Source organism: Heterodontus francisci, chromosome 23, assembly GCF_036365525.1.
Source record: "Heterodontus francisci isolate sHetFra1 chromosome 23, sHetFra1.hap1, whole genome shotgun sequence".
NCBI lineage: Eukaryota > Metazoa > Chordata > Chondrichthyes > Heterodontiformes > Heterodontidae > Heterodontus > Heterodontus francisci.
Genome location: NC_090393.1, coordinates 20,179,813 through 20,198,124, shown reverse-complemented (window position 1 = coordinate 20,198,124; position 18,312 = coordinate 20,179,813). Strand labels below are relative to the sequence as shown.

At 45.1% G+C, this 18,312-nt stretch overlaps 1 protein-coding gene across 7 annotated transcripts in view; it reads right to left on the bottom strand.

The window, feature by feature from the left end:
- The window catches only part of smtnb (smoothelin b), a 553,824-nt gene that overhangs the window by 195,480 nt on the left and 340,032 nt on the right, over positions 1-18,312 (bottom strand). The window lies entirely within an intron of this gene.

Genomic DNA, 18,312 nt, shown 5'->3' with positions numbered 1-18,312 from the left:
CATTCCAGTAGTGTAAACTTTACTCTAATGCACAAGAAACCTGTTTTTCCCCCCTTTTTCTCTTTTCAATTATTATTACCCCACTTACAATTGCACATTATCGGCGTTGGGATATCCCGCACAGAGCCCCCAATTCTATGTTACGACCGAGGTGGGAGGAGTGCACTGTATTTTCGAGTTCCACTTCTCCACAGATCACAACATATATTTAAATGTTTACCCAGTTACCGATACAGTCAATCACAGATTCTATTTATATCCCAGAATAAAATACACAAAACCAAGTTTCTTTAATAAACAACAAAGTTATTAGTTTATTACAAAACAAGACTTAACCAGTAACGAAGCAAAGTGTAAAGTTCCCATTTTACCTTACACACACACACACACACACACACACACACATTAACTGAAAAATAGAGATTTTCGGTTTACAAAAAAAGAATACTTTGGCCAAACACTTGCTAATTCTTGAAGGAAAAAGAGAAGATATCGAGAGATGTCAGTTGTCCCTTTTTGGTTTGGCATCCCAAATATGTGTAGATGGATCTTTCTAGAACAGTTCTTTTCAGGCAACATTGAAGATCAGTTTGGCAGGTTTTCCAGGAGAAATGCAGCAACAGGGGTTTTTGGCAGCCTTTTCAGGAGGAATGCACAATCAATTTCTCTATTCCTTACACTAGCTTCTAAGAGCTTCTCAAAGAGATGGAAAAGCTGGCAGGCTTTTCAAATAGACGGAACAGGCTGAGTTGGGGTTTTGTCCTTGTAAAATAATAAACTACGTTCCAACTTTGACACACACACGAGGTTCATACACACATTTTTTTACTTGAATATTTTAGCTGCTAGCAGTCACCTTTTTTCTGCGCCCTTTTTCTTTTTTAAAATTTAATTCAGGTTTCCAGCTGATGAATTTTAAAAAATCATTTGGCGTAGCACGCATTCGTTACACCTTCACACCATGCGAATGAAATATGACAACAGGAGCATTTCATTATAGAGTCGTAAAAAAAAACTGTACACACACATTCATCCTCAAACACTCACTTCTCAATCACACACTGTACGTTCTGGTTTTGTTTTCTTCTGGGATGAATCTGTGTTGAATTCGATTCTGGATAAAGCACTGGCTATCACATTGTTTTTTTCATGCAACGTGGGTAATTTTTAAGTGCTAGGGTTGCAAAAGCAGGCTCCATCGAAATAGCCTTGCATTCTAGATTTTGAATTTCTCCCCAAATGTGAAAGGATTGTGGTCGGTCTAGACTACGGTCTCCCTATATCCATTTTGGACATAGACCGCAAAGCGCTTGAGAGCCAGCAACAGTTCCAATGCTTCCTTTTCCACAGTGGAGTATCTCTTTTGGTGTTGGTTTAATTTTTTGGAGAGATACCCAACAGGTCTCTCAATGCCTGACTCATCATCTAGGAGCAGGATGGCATCTACCCCTAGGTCACTAGCATCAAGTGCCACTTTAAATGGTTTATTAAGGTTTGGAGCTGCCAGCACTGATTCGTTGGTTAAGCTGGCTTTCAGCCTCTCGAAAGCTGTTTGGCACCTCCCTAACCACACTAACTTTGCTTTTTTGTACAGTATGTCTGTCAGTGGGCAGCTATAATGCTGAAGTTTGGGACAAACTTGCGGTAAACCCACACATCCCCAAAAATTGCATTATTTCCCGTTTGTTTGTGGGGACAGGAAAATCCAAGAGTGCCTGTATCTTCGCTGCTCTGGGCCGCACTCGCCCCTGACCCACTACATGCCCTAGGTAGGTTCTTGAGCATTAATGAATGCGCTCTTTGCAAGATTTACCACTTGGTCAGCTGAAGATAAACTTCAGAAAAGGACTTCTAACTAGTCTAGGTGGTGCCCTCAGGTGTCACTGTACACTAACAGATCATCCAGGTACACTACACAGTTGGGTAGGCCACCCACTACTTGGTTCATCAGCCTTTGTAAGGTGGCTGGGGCATTTATTAATCAAAAGGGCATCACTCGGCACTGGAATAAGCTGCTTGGGATGACAAAAGCTGAGATCTCTTTACCTCAGGGTGTTAAAGGGAACCATCCCGTCTATCCTTTTAACAAGTCTATCTTGGTTATGTAGGTGGTGTTTCCTGCTCTATCAATACAGTCTTCCAGGAGGGCAATTGGGTAGGAGTCAGCTCTGGTCACTTCCTATAATCAAGAATGTTGAGCCATTGGGCTTGGGCATGAGCACAACTGGGGAACTCCAGCAGCTCCGGCTGGGCTCAATCAGCTTGTGCTCCAGCATATACCGAATTTCCTTCTGAACCTGGGTCAGTTTCGTGCAACCTAAGCAATAGGGGTTTTGTTTTATGGCAGGATTCTCTCCTACATCCACATCATGTAGGGTTAGGGTTGTGCACCCCGGTTTGTCCCTGCAGATCTCTTTAAATACAGTGAGCAGCCTTGTTAGGGCTCCTCTCTGTTCTGCATTTAAAAAGGAGAGTACAGTGTCTAATTTCCTTAACATTTTGGTGTTAGCTAACCAGACAGTAGGGGGTTCAATTTGGGAATCACAAGAACACAAGAAATAGGAGAAGTTGACCAAAACGGCCCATCGAACCTGCTTTGCCATTCAATACGATCATGGCTGATCTGGGGCTTCAATTCCACTTTTCTGCCTGCTCCTCATATCCCTTGATTCCCTACGAGACCAAAAATCTATCTAACCCAGCCTTAAATGTATTCAGTTCTGGAGTATCCACAACCCTCTGGGGTAGAGAGTTCCAAAGATTCACAACCCTTTGAGTGTAGTAATTTCTCCTCATCTGAACAGCTATAAACTGAAAGAGGGGAATATGCAGCGAGACCTGGGTATTCTTGTACCCCAGTCCCTGAAGGTAAGCATGCAGGTGCAACAGGTGGTAAAAAAGGCAAATGGTATGCTGGCCTTCATAGCAAGAGGTTTTGAGTACAGGAGCAGGGATGTCTTGCTGCAATTATACAGGGGCTTCGTGAGGTCACATCTGGAATATTGTGTGCAGTTTTGGTCTCCTTATCTGAGGAAGGATGTTCTTGCTATAGAGGGAGTGCAGCAAAGGTTTACCAGACTGATTCCTGGGATGGTGGGACTGACGCATGAGGAGAGATTGAGTCGGTTAGGATTATATTCGCTGGAGTTCAGAAGAGTGAGGGGGGATCTCGTAGAAACCTATAAAATTCTAACAGGACTAGACAGGGTAGATGCAGGAAGGATGTTCCCGATGGTGGGGGAGTCCAGAACCAGGGCTCATAGTCTAAGGATACGGGGTAATCCTTTCAGGACTGAGATGAGGCAAAATTTCTTCACCCAGAGAGTGGTGATCCTGTGGAATTCGCTACCACAGAAAGCAGTTGAGGCCAAAACATTGTATGTTTTCAAGAAGGAGTTAGATATAGCTCTTCGGTCTAAAGGGATCAAAGGGTATGGGGCGAAAGCGGGAACAGGCTACTGAGTTGGATGATCAGCCATGATCATAATGAATGGTGGCGCAGGCTCAAAGGGTCGAATGGCCTACTCCTGCTCCCATTTTTTATGTTTCTATGTGTCCCTGTGTTCTAGAAATCCTCCAGGCTTTTCTCTAACTCATTCTGTCTCTTTGTCCTCCTCCCTCCTGACTGCCTGCCAGACCTGTGCTTGTTTGTTTCCTTCTCAGCTGTGATACCATTTTAACTTACTGATGTGGCACAGCCGTTGCTTTTTCCTACAATCTGGGATATCAATTAAATAATTCACCCTGGCAATTCTCATTACTACTCTATATGAACCACTGAATCGGGCTTTCAATGGTTCACACTGTATTGGGAGTAGTACTAACACATGGTCTCTGGGCTGAGAGGTTCTGGCCTTGGCATGTTTATCTGCCTGCCTTTTCATAGCTGTTTAGGAGGTTTTTAGGTGTTCCTGAGCCACAGCACAGGCTCGCGTAAGCCCCTCCCGGAACATGTAAGGCTCATCCCTGTGTCTCAAAAACCTCTCCTTGTTTAGTTTAAGAGGACCTCTCACCTCATGTCCACAAACTAATTCAAAGTGACGAAAACCAGTGGACTCATTGGGTGAGCCCCTGGTGGCAAACAGGAGAAATCCCAGCAATCTGTACCAGTCATGGGGGTACTCATAGCAGTATGCCCTGATCATTGTCGTTAGGGTCTGGTGGTACCATTCTAAAGCCCCTTGTGATTGTGGGTGGTAGGCTGAGGATTTTGGTTGGGTTATGCCCAGATTGGCCATGACCTTTTGAAAGATACCAGACATGAAATTCGTACCCTGATCCGTCTAGACCTTGGTAGGCAGCCCATATTGGGTGAAAAATTGGGTTAGCCCCTCTGCCACTACTTTGGCAGAGATAGCTCTTAGGGGGATGGCCTCTGGGAATCGGGTAGCCACATCCATAATGGTGAGAAGATACTGGTAGCCCCCTTTTGTTTTTGGCAGGAGTTCCATACAATCCACCAGCACTCTGCTGAATGGTTACCCAAAAGCCAATATGGGAATTAGGGGTGCAGGTTTTATTGCAGGTTGCGGCTTCCCCACAACCTGGCATGTGTGGCAAGTTTTACAGAATTCCACCACATCCTTGTGGAGTTGTGGCCAGTCAAAATGCTGTCTTATGCGGGCTTGGGTTTTTCAGATACCAACATGTCCAGCCATTGGAAATTCATGGGCTATTCTCAATATTTCCTTACGGTACCTTGGTGGCACCACTATCTGGTGGACCACTGTCCACCCTTCGTCTGCAGGTCTGTAAAGAGGTCTCCACTTCCTCATCAGCACCTCATTCTTTAAATAGTAGCACTCTGGGACTCCCTCTGCTTCAGCTTCAGTTTGGGGAGACTGTGCTAACATTTTTAACACTGGGTCGGCTTGCTGAGCCTTGACCAAGGAAGACCTGTTAAGCGCATCCTTTGGGTCCTCTAACTTCCCAAAGAAGATTTTGGATAACCAGACAGCAGGGTGGGGGGGGGGGGGGGGGGGGTTGCTGTCTGCAACGCCAGTTCAGCCTCCTCTGATGGAGCTTGTTTGGCCATGGACTGTGTCACCACACAGTCATGGAAAATGCAAAGGACCTTCTCCTGTAACCGCTGTCTCCCTGACCTCTATCGGTATATCTAAAACCCCCGCCAGATCATTACTCCAGAACAGACTGACTCTGTCCTTGGGCAAACTATGGACAATCCCCACAGGTACCAGTCCTGAAACAAGGTCACACTCCAGGTGCACCCGATATAAAGGTATGGACATTTACATCCCCCCGATACTGTTTACTAATACTCTAGCCTTCAATGCACACACTGGGGGAAAGGTCATGCCTTTTCCCAGCAGAAGGGACTGGGTGGCCCCTGTATCCTTAAGTATGACTATAGGCTTATTTGCCTCACTGGAAGGGTATGGGGTCACTTTTCCTCTGGATACAAAATCCTGGTAACTCTCAAGGATTTGGTTAAGTTCCTCTGCCCTCACAGCAACATGTTTACTGGATCTTACTGCCGCAATTAAAGCCACAGCCTGGTCTGCTGTGCTTCCTATCAGGGTCCCTTTTCCTGCAACGGTCTGGTGTACCGTGATTAATCCTACAGGTTTTCCCCGTAACTTCCAGCAGTCAACTCGTAGGTGACCTGCCTTGTTACAATGCAAACACACAGGCTTTCGGGTGTCACTCCTGTTCTCTGCACCTTCCGTTTTGGCCTGAGGATGGCCCCCTGTGTTTCCAGCTTTCTCTTCTTGCCCATGGCTGTCCAGGCTCCAATCACCCTCCCACCTTCTATCCTTTTTGGGTTTTTGGAGGTGACTAGGGAAGGGTTTCCCTTGGGGCAAGGGTTTGTGGACAAGCGTAAATTCATCAGCCAGGATTGCTACCTGCCTAGCTCTTGGAACCTTTTGTTCCTCTGTGTGGGTTTTAATGGAATGGGGAAGCGAGTTTTTGTTCTCCTCGGGAAAGATCACCTCTCTAAGGTTTTCATAGGTGGGCTCTATCTGAAGTGCCCACATCCACTGATCAAAAGTGAGTGGCTTAACTGTTTCAAACTTGATGTAAGTTTGTCCAGGCTGCTTTCAGAGGGTTCAGAATTTTTGGCATATGCTCATATGCATTCAGGATAGCAATTTTTGGTCACCCCATAGTCAGATGAACTCTCATCGGGCAACAGTGAATAAACCTCATGGCTTTTCCTGTTAGCTTGCTCTGCAGTAGCAGGGTCCAGCCCTCTGCTGGCCACTTCAACTGTTTTGCAAGCTTTTGAAAAGAGATGAAAAATGTTTCCACATCCCCCTCATTGAACTTTGGTATCAATTGGGAGAACTTTAAGAGGTCAGTAGTCGGTCCTGAGCTAGGGGTAGTTCCCTCACTAGCAGTGCCTTCACTGGGTACATTGGATCTCCCCCTAGTTAGCTCGAGCCACCTTAACTCTCTTTCCTCCCCCTCCTTCTGGAAAGCTCTTTCTTTTTCTCTTTCCTGAAACTCTCTCTCCCCTTCTTTTTCTTTGAATTCTGCCTCTAGTTTCCGCTGTTCCAGCTGTATCTTAGCTAATGTTACTCTGTCTTTTTCAGTTTCTAAGCCTGTCTCTGATTCTACAATTTCAATTTCAAAATGCTTGGCCACAAGCTTTAGGATTTCGGGTTTCCTAGCTTTTGGACGGATAGTAATTTCTAAATGCCTAGCTATACTCCTTAACTCTTCAATGGATAGGGTTTTTAAACTGTCCCAAGTTACGTCACTGTTGTAGGAAGGTACTGGCCTCGAATGTGGACATTTTAGTACTCTAGCACTGAAAACCACAAGAAAACCTGTATTGATGTTTTTAAATTTTTGCTAGGGATCAATTTGGTTCCCCACTTCTAATTTCTTGTTGATCTTTGGGTTTATCATGGACAAGAGCCCCCAAATTTCTGTTACAATCAGGTGGGGAAGGGCTGAAGGGCTCCCCTCTTTTTCCTCTCCTTGTTTGACCACAACAGGGTTTATTTCTTACTTATTTATTACTTGCCAAATCAGTGAGTGTTTCACTATTTACATGCTACGATATAAAATAACCAAATTGGACAGATTTTCTTAAGTTTAACAAAGATAATGGTTAGCTTTATTGTACCTAAACAGATCTAAGTAAAATAATAAACCACGCTCCAACTTTCACACACACAAACAGGTTACAGAGTGGGGAAGGATAGTTTGGTTGAATAAGAGTCCAAAGCAATAAAAAAGGGGTATACAGTCTGTGAAGTTTGATGACTCAGTTGTCTTCCAGATGAACTTGGCGGTCCTGAAGCTTCCGGCTTATAGAGGTGGACAGCAGATTTGGGGTTTTCCGGGATAACAGCGATGCAGATGGTTTCCTTCACGGGGGTCTCTGTCTGCAGCAATGATAGACTTAGGTGGTCACAGTTAGTAGGCAGGGTTCGAAACATGCCAGGTGGACTGGGGAGAGAGAAAGAGAAGGAGGGAGGTACTCCACTTGGGTCTCTTATGATCAGTGTCCAGTTGCTTATCTGCTGCACAGCGGGAAAAGTCAGCCTAAAACTCACAGATGGTGGGCCTGTCACATGATGGCTCAATGCATATTTCCTCTTGCAACTTAAATTAGTTCATGTTTAGGACTTCCCTTTTCTCTACCAGGATCCCATTGTTCAAGTGATAACCTTTGAGTTGTCCTCTCCACAAGTTAATGTCCCAAGATTGCTTTAAATGTCTTGTTAATGGAGACTGGCCAGATGAGGCACTCCAAACTTCTCAATTCATTGTTCTGGAGGGGACTGGCTAGACATTTCGACTCCCTCTCAATGCAGTGGAATGCAAGGGATTTTGATGCAAATTTCAGTGGCCATTTTAGCTGCAAGCAGTCACCTTTTTTCAGTTCCTTTTTTAAAATTTAATTCAGGTTTCCAACTGATGGATTAAAAATCATCATTTGGCACTGCATGTGTTCGTGACACCTACTACTGCTCCTATTTCAGGGTAAAAGTCAGCCTATGACCCTGCTTTTAATTGCTATCCAATGATTTGATAAACATTGGGTGCTTAAGGACTTCAAGCAGTAACAAGTTTGGGTTTGGCCATGATGACCACTAGAAATGAATAGTCTTCCAACACTCATTGTCCAGGCACAGACATGAAGAATGCCCGCTTAGTTGAGGAATTGGAGGATTCCAATTGGTCATGGAACTATAGTCCAGCAACACTAAGTATGCTTAAGGGGAGGAAGGGGAAAATTGGAAAAATAAACATTACTTTAAAACAATGGTGAAGCACAATGGAGCACGTTCATATGGCAGCAGGCCCTATTCATTCATGGGGATCTGGGTGTCACTGGCAAGGCTAGCATTTATTATCTATCCCTAATTGCCCTTGAGAAGGTAGTGGCGAGCTGTCGTCTGGAATCGCTGCAGTCCGTGTGGTGTAGGTAAACCCACAGGGTTGTTCGGTGAGGAATGTGGTAGGCAAATAGGTTTGTGCCCGTGATTCTCCACATTCTTGATCTTAAAAAGACTCCTCCAACAGCTATTTACCATTTAAAACAAACCTGGATTAAAATAGCTTCAAAAGGAATATTAAACTAATGCATTATGTTTTGGCTATTCTATTGAACACTTAGGCTGTTGTTTTGTAAAAAAAAAAATAATTGATTCAATGAAATGCTTATGTCACTGCCTCTTAGATACTCCTACACTGGTGTGAGTGAAATTGTCAACCATGGGAAGGGCAATAGGTTAATGCAATAAGACAGGCCTGGTAAACAAACATTTCCCACTTCTCTCTTTCTAAAAAAACATCTTTAAGTTAATTTTGAAATATTTGTAGACCCATGGTAGTTGCTGGGTGGTGGGAAGGGGCAGTGATAGATACTGGTTTAATATAACATGCTGCATATTTCTCAATCTCAAACTTTACTGGGAGAGAAAACTGATGGAAGAATTGTTCCCATGTCACTGTCATACACATCCCAGTAGCTGGTGCAGAACAGCATTTGGTGGGAGGCAGGAGAGCAGGATGGCCAGTCAAAATCTCATCTGCAGGTTCTGTAAGATCAGAGAGATGATCTTGACTGGGAAGAAAATAGAGAGGTTCAATACCACCAAAGAGATTGAAATAACAATGGCTTAGGTGGAAATAAGTAACAATGTTCAGTTTGAGAAAAAAATTGTAAGTAATGAAGCAATGCTAATTTAAAAGGCTACACAAAATAACTTGATGGACAGAGATGGTAAGGTCTGCCAAAACACTGGGCTGGATTTTACCTTAGGCGGACAGGACTTCGCCACCAACGTAAAAGTCAGTGGCGAACCCGCTTCCGTCTCGCCCAGGGATCCGACCTGCATTCTATGGGTCTCCAGACTTTACTTGTCTCGAGGCGGGACTTCCACCCGCCTGAGGGAGGAGGTCCTGTCTCAGTGAGCTGCCGGCCAATCAGCGGCCCAGCAGCTCTTAGTCCCAGCAACGCCACTGGGAGCAGTGGCCACTGCTGGGACTGCAGCCCAGCCGACCGAGGAGGATGCCATGGAGCTGGGATCCAAGGTAGGTTGTCGATGCCACGCTGAGGGAATTGGTCGCACCCCGGCGTGGCAAGGATGGTCGTTTGGGGGGACGGGGAGGGGGGGGGGGCGTCTTGAGTCCTGGGGGTGGGTTGGGAGGCGGGGGCGGCCCTCAATTGGGCACCTGTGGCCCAACTGCCATGGCACCCCCCCCCCCCCCCGGCACACAGAAAGGCCGGCAGCTATCACTGGGTGGCCTTTCACATTCCCAGCATGCCCGCTTGCCAGGGGTAAAATACCTGTGGAGGCGGGCGAGGGCCCTTAAGTGGCCACTTAAGGGCCTTGATTGGCCTCGGGCGAGTCGGATGTGTCCCTCCCCCTGCACTTGACCGCCGTAAAGTTGGCCGGAGGCGGGAATGGGGTGGGAAGGCCTCCTGGTGCCTCCCGCTCAATTTTACGCCGCCCCCATCCACCCCCACGCCACCATCCGACCCGTTGGGGTGGCGTAAAATTCAGCCCACTATCTCCATTTTTATAATTGTATCGAGTGCAGTTAATGTTTATTTAAATTGAATTCAGTACCTAATATGACACTTCTCTATATCTCAAGCGTGTTTAATCCATAGCAACCATTTACCAATTGGAGAAAACAACGTGAGAATCCAATTTTTGTTAGACATAAACATACAGAGGCTAAATCACAATTAGATAGGGGCTCTTCCATTCGATGTTACTGTGCATTTTTATGGTTCTGAAGGTGGGAAAGGATTGGATTCCCCGAGCCATGGGAAAAGCCTAACAACTGGATATCTGGTGGAAATCTGGGACACAGCTTGTTGGGAGATTTCCACCTCACAGTATGGAATGAACAATTCCACAGCATCAATACTTCAGGTTTCAGTGTGAATTTGTAGTTGCCGCACAAATACTTACTGGGGTCAGCGAAATTATTGCAATTATAACCTGATGAATGTTTGGATAAAAATTTCAACTTAATTACTGTTGTCAATTACTTTGAGTCTCAACATTCTGCAATGCTGAATCCAGCAGCTGAGTTTTTTTAAATCTTTTTTTTCTCTCATTATGGCCTCTTCTTCCTCTCATACATTATCCTTAGTCATGAGAGCAGGAACTGGAAGTACTGGAAAGTGTGCGTGTAGAAATTTAAAGTTAATCGAATCATCCTCAGCTATGATGCCATGCCTGGGTTACTGATATGACACTCCTGATCTAGGCCTGCACAGGATCTTTTTTTTCAGGCTTGCAGTAGAAGTAATAACATTCATTTCACTGCTCAGGAGGTGCCCAAGTTCCATAGATGCCTGACCCTCTAACCTACCAGCCTTATCTGCAAATAGTTTTATCTGTTTTAGAATAGTCTCAATGTGCTCACGGCTTTCGACCAGAGCAATTACAGCAACATAACAACATTATTGTAATTTATATAGTGCCTTTAACATAGAAACTGGCCATGTGCTTTACAGATGAAAATTAAGAAAAAGATGAATACAATGCCAAAGAAGGAAAAATCAGAAGAGGGAGGTGGAGGGGTCCAGAGTGTAGGGATTAGGCGGGTGAAGAGGCAGTTGACAATAGTGAGGGGAAGGGGGGGTGGTGCGGCAGGGAACTCAAGTAGTCAGATTTGGAAGAAAAGAGACTTCCAAATGATTATTACAGTTGGAAAAAAATTACACAAGTAAATGCTAGGATGAGAACTTCAAAATTTGAGGTTTTAGGTGACTGAGACTTTGTGCCGGCTAGCTTATGGGCTGATGAATTTTGAATGAGATGTAGTGGAGGATGGGAAGTCAGCCAGGACAGCATTGGAATACTCAAGTCTGGAGGGGTTAAAAGTATGGATAAGGTCTCAGCAGCAGATGGGCCAAGGTAGGCGCAGAAACAGACAATGTTACAGAGGTGTAAGAAGGCTGTCTTTGTGATGGATAGGATATGGAGGAGACCAGGAATAGATCCTTTGGTAACAGTGCAGAGGCAGGAAGAAAAGCCATTGCTGGAGATGTCATGGCTAGATCGGAATGTAACAAAGTGAGGGCAGTCCCAATTAGCTACACAACAGAAAAGAGGCATTGCAAGCAGATGCGATGATCGACCATGTCAATAGCTGCAAAGGTCAAGGAGGATGACGAAGGACAATGCACCATGGTATAATCACAGAGGATGCCATTTGTGACTTTGGTTTCAGTGCTATGGCAGGGGAGGAAACCAAATTGGAAAGATTTAAATATGTAATTGCAGGAAAGAAGAGCATTTATTTGGCAGGTGATAACACATTGAAGAGCTGTGAAGAGGAAAGGGAGGTTGGAGTTCAGGCAGTCGTTTGCAAAGATGAGGAATTGTTCAAAGAGGCATCTTTGAGGAAAGAGTTATGACATCAGTTTTGAAAGGGAGAGTGACAAACTTGGAGAGAGAGAGAAACACTTTCATCATCATCTAGCATGGGAGTGAGGACAGAAAGTTGGGTGGTCAGCATATAGCAGAAATGGGGTCAAGGAACCAGGAGGTGGGTTTCATGAATACGATGAGTTTGGAAAAGGCCTGAAGGAAGATAAAAGAGCAACTAGAGACTAGGGGAGATGGAATCAAGAAGATGGTTGGTGGTGTAGAGAAGAATTTATGGGCTATCGGTGGTTAAAATAACCATCTCACTGTAGTACATACTAAACTTCTAGATCAGAAACAGAACTTTAATGGCAAGACAGTATAGACACATTTAAAACAGCAAATGTTGCAGTAAAATTCTTATGAGTATTTAGCTAAGATTCTCAATTCAATATTGGTGGGCATCACAACTGAAACGGGCTCTGTCCTTATCCAATGACCACATCTACACTTACTGTTTTTAGCAGATCCACGAGATAGAGAGCAATAGTGCGGAACCTGCTTACTTTACCCTCGCTAACCAAGAACATTGAGACAAATTTTTAGTGCCCTAATGTCAGTCAAATTAGATTAAGATTGAACCTGGTATTCACTTAGCTTCATTACTCAATGAAGAATCTTGTGAAGCCATGGGAGAATCTGCTTAGAGTTTTATTACCATGCCATTTGAATGTGGGCTAGGATATCTCACAGAAAACTACCATTAGGTCATCCAAAAAGGAAAAGCACCATCATTCAACAGTAATTACAAAGGAGGAAAACCAAAGGCCAGCTGCCAGATTGGAAGGGGCTGAAAGTGTAACGAACTATATTTTATCTTTCTTTTCTTCCTTTCTTTATGGGCTGCCGACCACACAATATATCCAGCTACAAGAGCAAGCGGGCAAGATTCTGGAAAGTGCATGTGTAGGAGTCAGATGACAACTGAATCTGGCTTTTCTGTAGTGCCTTGCATGATAGAGTAGCCTGCAACACTCATTGTCTGTGGCCACTGAAAAAGATGGGTGAGGTATTGGAGGGCTACCTGAGGATTTGTATTTCAGCATGTGACTGCGTTCAGGAGATGAGAGCAAGAGAAAACAATTGGAAGGAAAGAGTTAACTAGTTTCTACTGTATCTGCTTAATATGCTCACTTAAACACTATCTACTTATAGCAAACATCCAAAGTAATGGATTGAGACTGTGCAGATAAGTTTTTATTGAAGCTTTGAAATGCGGCCAGTGGAGGTTAAGAAAAGACAATCTTTCAGCATTGGATTGTAACAGGTTGTGCTGTATCTTGTTTGGAATATGCCCACTGGAAGGATTCTTTCCTTATTGGGATAAAAATATGAGACTGTGAAGTGGCTTTTACATGATTCCAGTGAATGCCATTGCCACACATTTCCTTTTTTTGCTGTGCACTTTTTTCTCTCCTGTGGGAAAGCACATGTATGTCTTTTCAAATACACTAAAAAGGAACAGGCAGATGTTTATAAAGTTTATCTGATTGGAGTGTTCCACCTCATCCAAAAATAAAAACTTCACTGAATGAATGTAAACACACCAAAAATGGAAACATTACAAGCTCATAACAAGAAATTGCTAGGCAGCAGAGGAAATAAATTTTCCAAATTAGTGTGAAAATTTAAAACTTCAGGATTTCTTCTGGTTTCCTTAGCAGAATACATTAGAATGACTGACTGCAATTAAATATCTGTTATGGATCTTGTCCACTGTCATAGAGAAAGCATAAAAGAATTTCACTACTAAAAAGGCTTTACAGAGCTTTGCTGTGAAAACAATTAGCTACACATCAAATTGTGCGGTACTGAATACTATGAAGGTCCCAAATTCAGTTTTAATCCCGGGCCTATGCAGAATTTATTTATTCAGCCAAGGCAGCAGTAAGAGTGTACAATTGGTATCAACAGTCCCTAATCATGGAAAGGGAATTCATCTATTGTTATCACTCTGGATCGCTATTCAGTAACTCCTGTTGAAAAGCATTAGTGTGTGAATATCATGAGATAATAGGATTGAACATTGAGTTCAATAATTTCAGAGTATGAAGGGTCCCCCTTTTTATGTTTAAGTTAATTTTTCTTTTTCCTTTTTTATTTGGTTATTTTATTTTAGGTTTTTCAGTTGGTTTAGTTTGTTTCCACTGTTTTTTTTAATGTGTTTTTTTATGTTTGTGCTTGGAGTGCTCTGTGCTTTACAGTCATTCACACCCTCTCTTTACTAACACTTTGTCTTTCAGCACACCATTAACATACCGTTCGCCTTTGTTCCATGACCTTCTGGTCAGTTATTCTAGGTGACCCTGTCCTAGCAACACCTTCACCTTTGTTATCTCTTGCCTCACTCTCGCTTTACTTGCTTAGAACCTTTTACATTTCTAATATTTGTCAGTTCTGAAGAAGGGTCTTTGACCTGAAACGTGAACTTTGCTTCTTTCTGCACAGATGCTGCCAGACCAGGAAAGTGATGGAAGGTGTCATCGACAGTGTTATCAAGCTCAGCAATAACCTGCTCAGTGACGTTCAGTTTGGGTTCCGTCAGGGCCATTCAGCTCCTGACCTCATTACAGCCTTGGTTCAAATATGGACAAAAGAGCTGAACTCAAGAGGTGAGGTGAGAGTGACTGCCCTTGACATCGAGGCAGCATTTGACCGAGTATGGCATCAACGAGCCCGAGCAAAACTAAGGTCAATGGGAATCAGGAGAAAACCCTCCCCTGGTTGGAGTCATACCTAGCACAAAGGAAGATGGTTGTGGTTGTTGACAGTCAATCATCTGAGCTCCAGGACATCACTGCAGGAGTTCCTCAACGTAGTGTCCTAGGCCCAACCATATTCAGCTGCTTCATCAATGACCTTGCTTCAATCATAAGGTCAGAGGTGGGGATGTTCGCTGATGATTACACAATGTTCAGCACCATTCGTGACTCCTCAGGTACTGAAGCAGTCTGTGTAGAAATACAGCAAGACCTGGACAATATCCAGGCTTGGGCTGATAAGTGGCAAGTAGCATTTGTGCCACACAAGTGCCAGGCAATGACCATCTCCAACAAGAGGGAATCTAACCATCTCCCCTTGACATTCAATGGCATGACCACTGCTGAATCCCCCACTATCAACATCCTAGGGGTTACAATTGACCAGAAACTGAACTGGAGTGGCCATATAAATACTGTGGCTACAAAAGCAGGTCAGAGGCTAGGAATCCTGAGGCGAGTAACTCACCTCCTGACTCCCCAAAGCCTGTCCACCATCTACAAGGCACAAGTCATGAGTGTGATGGAATACTCTCCACTTGCCTGGATGGGTGCAGCTCCAACAACACTTAAGAAGCTTGACACCATCCAGGACAAAGCAGCCCACTTGATTGGCACCTATCTACAAACATTCACTCCCTCCACCACTGACGCATAGTGGCAGCAGTGTATACTATCTACAAGATGCACTGCAGCAATGCACCAAGGCTTCTTAGACAGCACCTTCCAAACCCGCGACCTCTACCAACTAGAAGGACAAGGGCAGCAAATGCATGGGGACACCACCACCTGCAGGTTCCCCTCCAAGTCACACACCATCCTGACTTGGAACTATATCGCCGTTCCTTCACTGTCGCTGGGTCAAAATCCTGGAACTCCCTTCCTAACAGCACTGTGGGTGTACCTACCCCACATGGACTGCAGCCGTTCAAGAAGGCAGCTCACCACCACCTTCTCAAGGGCAATTAGGGATGGGCAATAAATGTTGGCCTGGCCAGCGATGCCCACATCCCATGAATGAATTTTTAAAAAAACCTGCTGAGTATTTCCAGCATTTCTTGTTTTTATTTCAGATTTCCAGTGTCTGCAGTATTTTGCTTTTATTTTAGTGTTTAATTCACTGCCACTTCTCTTCCAGGAATACCTACTTTGAAGAAGTTCTGCTCCTCTCTGTCTGTTGGGATTTTCATTTGTCTCTTGTACCTTGTTCACCTTCATTGCTTTCTATTTCCCTCCTGGTGTTTGATAAAGTGTCTACCAAAACTCGTTTTCACAGCCACATCTCCTTCTTTAGTGACTGTCTCCGGCTCCGACTTATTCCACGTGGATTCCAACTGAAGTTTCATCCTTCATGTTTTGAATCCACCCAGGATTACAGGTATCTCCGAGAAATACAACGTTCCTCGGACTGCTGTTCTCGCCACATCCTGAGATCCACACTCAGTGCCATGCGCCGCCACATGTACACACTGGTCCTCTCTCTCCAGAAGCACTGCCTCACCTTATCTCAAAGCTGTTCTACTCTGCAGTTTCATTTCATCCTTCATCTCATCCGACGCATTAACATGCACAGTGGCGCAGTGGTTAGCACCGCAGCCTCACAGCTCCAGTAACCTGGGTTCGATTCTGGGTACTACCTGTGCGGAGTTTGCAAGTTCTCCCTGTGACCGCGTGGGTTTTCGCCGGGTGCTCTGGTTTCCTCCCACAGCCAAAGACTTGCAGGTTGATAGGTAAATTGGCCATTATAAATTGCCCCTAGTATAGGTAGGTGGTAGGGGAATTGAGGGAAGGTGGGGATGTGGTAGGAATATGGGATTAATGTAGGATTAGTATAAATGGGTGGTTGATGGTCGGCACAGACTCGGTGGGCCGAAGGGCCTGTTTCAGTGCTGTATCTATAAATAAATAAAAAACGTCTTTCTTTCTTTCAGGTGTTAAGGAACGCCAGCTCCAGCAGCTGATGGGGACTAATGTCCCTCCAGATCCTTCTTCCCTTCACTTCCCTCCGACCCCACCCCTTCTGATTTGACCCCTTGCCGTGTATTCACTATACCCTCTGACCTTCACCTCTCTGATGCTGAACGTTCTGTACTCAGCAAAGGACTCCATTTTATCCCTTTACGCCCCCACCTCAATGAATTCCGTGCTCGGCATGACATTGAGCTCTTCTTCCGTCGCCTTTGCCTCCGTGCTCACTTCTTTGACCAGCAGTCCTCCCCACCGACCAGCGGACCCATTCATTCGCCTCCGGCATTCCCCCTCTACCTGAACCCCTCCCTCTGGCCTCTTACCCGCTCTTGATCTTTTCATTGAAAACTGTCGGCGAGACATCGGCCGTCTCAATTTTTCTGTCCCCCTCACTCACTCTAACCTGTCCCCCTCTGAACTTGCCGTGCTCTGTTCTCTCAGGTCTAACCCCGACATGGTCATCAAACCTGCAGATAAGGGTGGTGCTGTTGTTGTCTGGCGTACCGACCTGTACCCTGCAGATGCTCAGCGCCAACTCTCAGACACTTCCTCCTACCTCCCCCTGGACCATTACCCCCACCACCGAACATCAAGCTACTGTCCACAGAACTGTCACTGATCTCATCTCCTCGGAAGATCTTCCCTCTACAGTTTCCAACCTCATAGTCCCACAACCCCGGACATCCAGCTTCTACCTCCTTCCCAAAATCCACAAACAGGGCTGTCCCGGCAGACCCATTGTTTCAGCCTGTTCCTGCCCCACTGAACTTATTTCTTCCTATCTGACTCTTCCCACCTACATCCGTGACTCTTCTGACGCCCTACGTCATTTTGACAATTTCCTGTTTCCTGGCCCTAACCGCCTCCTCTTCACTATGGACGCCCAATCTCTCTACACCTCCATCCCCCACCAAGATGGTTTGAGGGCTCTCCGCTTCTTCCTTGAACAGAGGCCCAACCAGTCCCCATCCACCACCACCCTCCTCCGCCTGGCTGAACATGTTCTCACATAGAACAACTTCTCCTTCAACTCCACTCACTTTCTCCAAGTAAAAGTTGCTGCAATGGGTACCCGCATGGGTCCCAGTTATGCCTGTCTTTTTCTGGGATATGTCGAACATTCCTTGTTCCAGTCCTACTCGGGCCCCCTTCCCCCAACTCTTTTTCCAGTACATTGATGACTGTATCTGTGCCGTTTCCTGCTCCCAGCCGGAACTAGAAAACTTTATCAACTTTGCTTCTAATTTCCACCCTTCTCTCACCTTCACATGGTCCATCTCCGACACTTCACTTCCCTTCCTTGACTTCTCTGTCTCCATCTCTGGGGATAGGCTGTCTGTGAATATTCATTATCAGCCCACCGACTCCAACAGCTACCTCGTCTACACTTATTCACACCCTGCCTGCTGTAAGCAGTCCATTCCATTCTCCCAGTTTCTCCGTCTCCAGTGCATCTCCTCTGACGATGCTACCTTCCATGACAGTGCTTCCGATCTGTCTTCCTTTTTCCTCAACCGAGAATTCCCCCACACTGTGGCTGACAGGGCCCTCAACCGTGTCCGGCCCATTTCCCGCACCTCTACCCTTACCCTTCCACTCCCTCCCAGAACTGCGACCCTGTCCTATCAACATCTTCATCTCTGTTATCTCTTGCCCCACCCCCACTTTACTTGCTTAAAACCTTTTACATTTCTAATATTTGTCAGTTCTGAAGA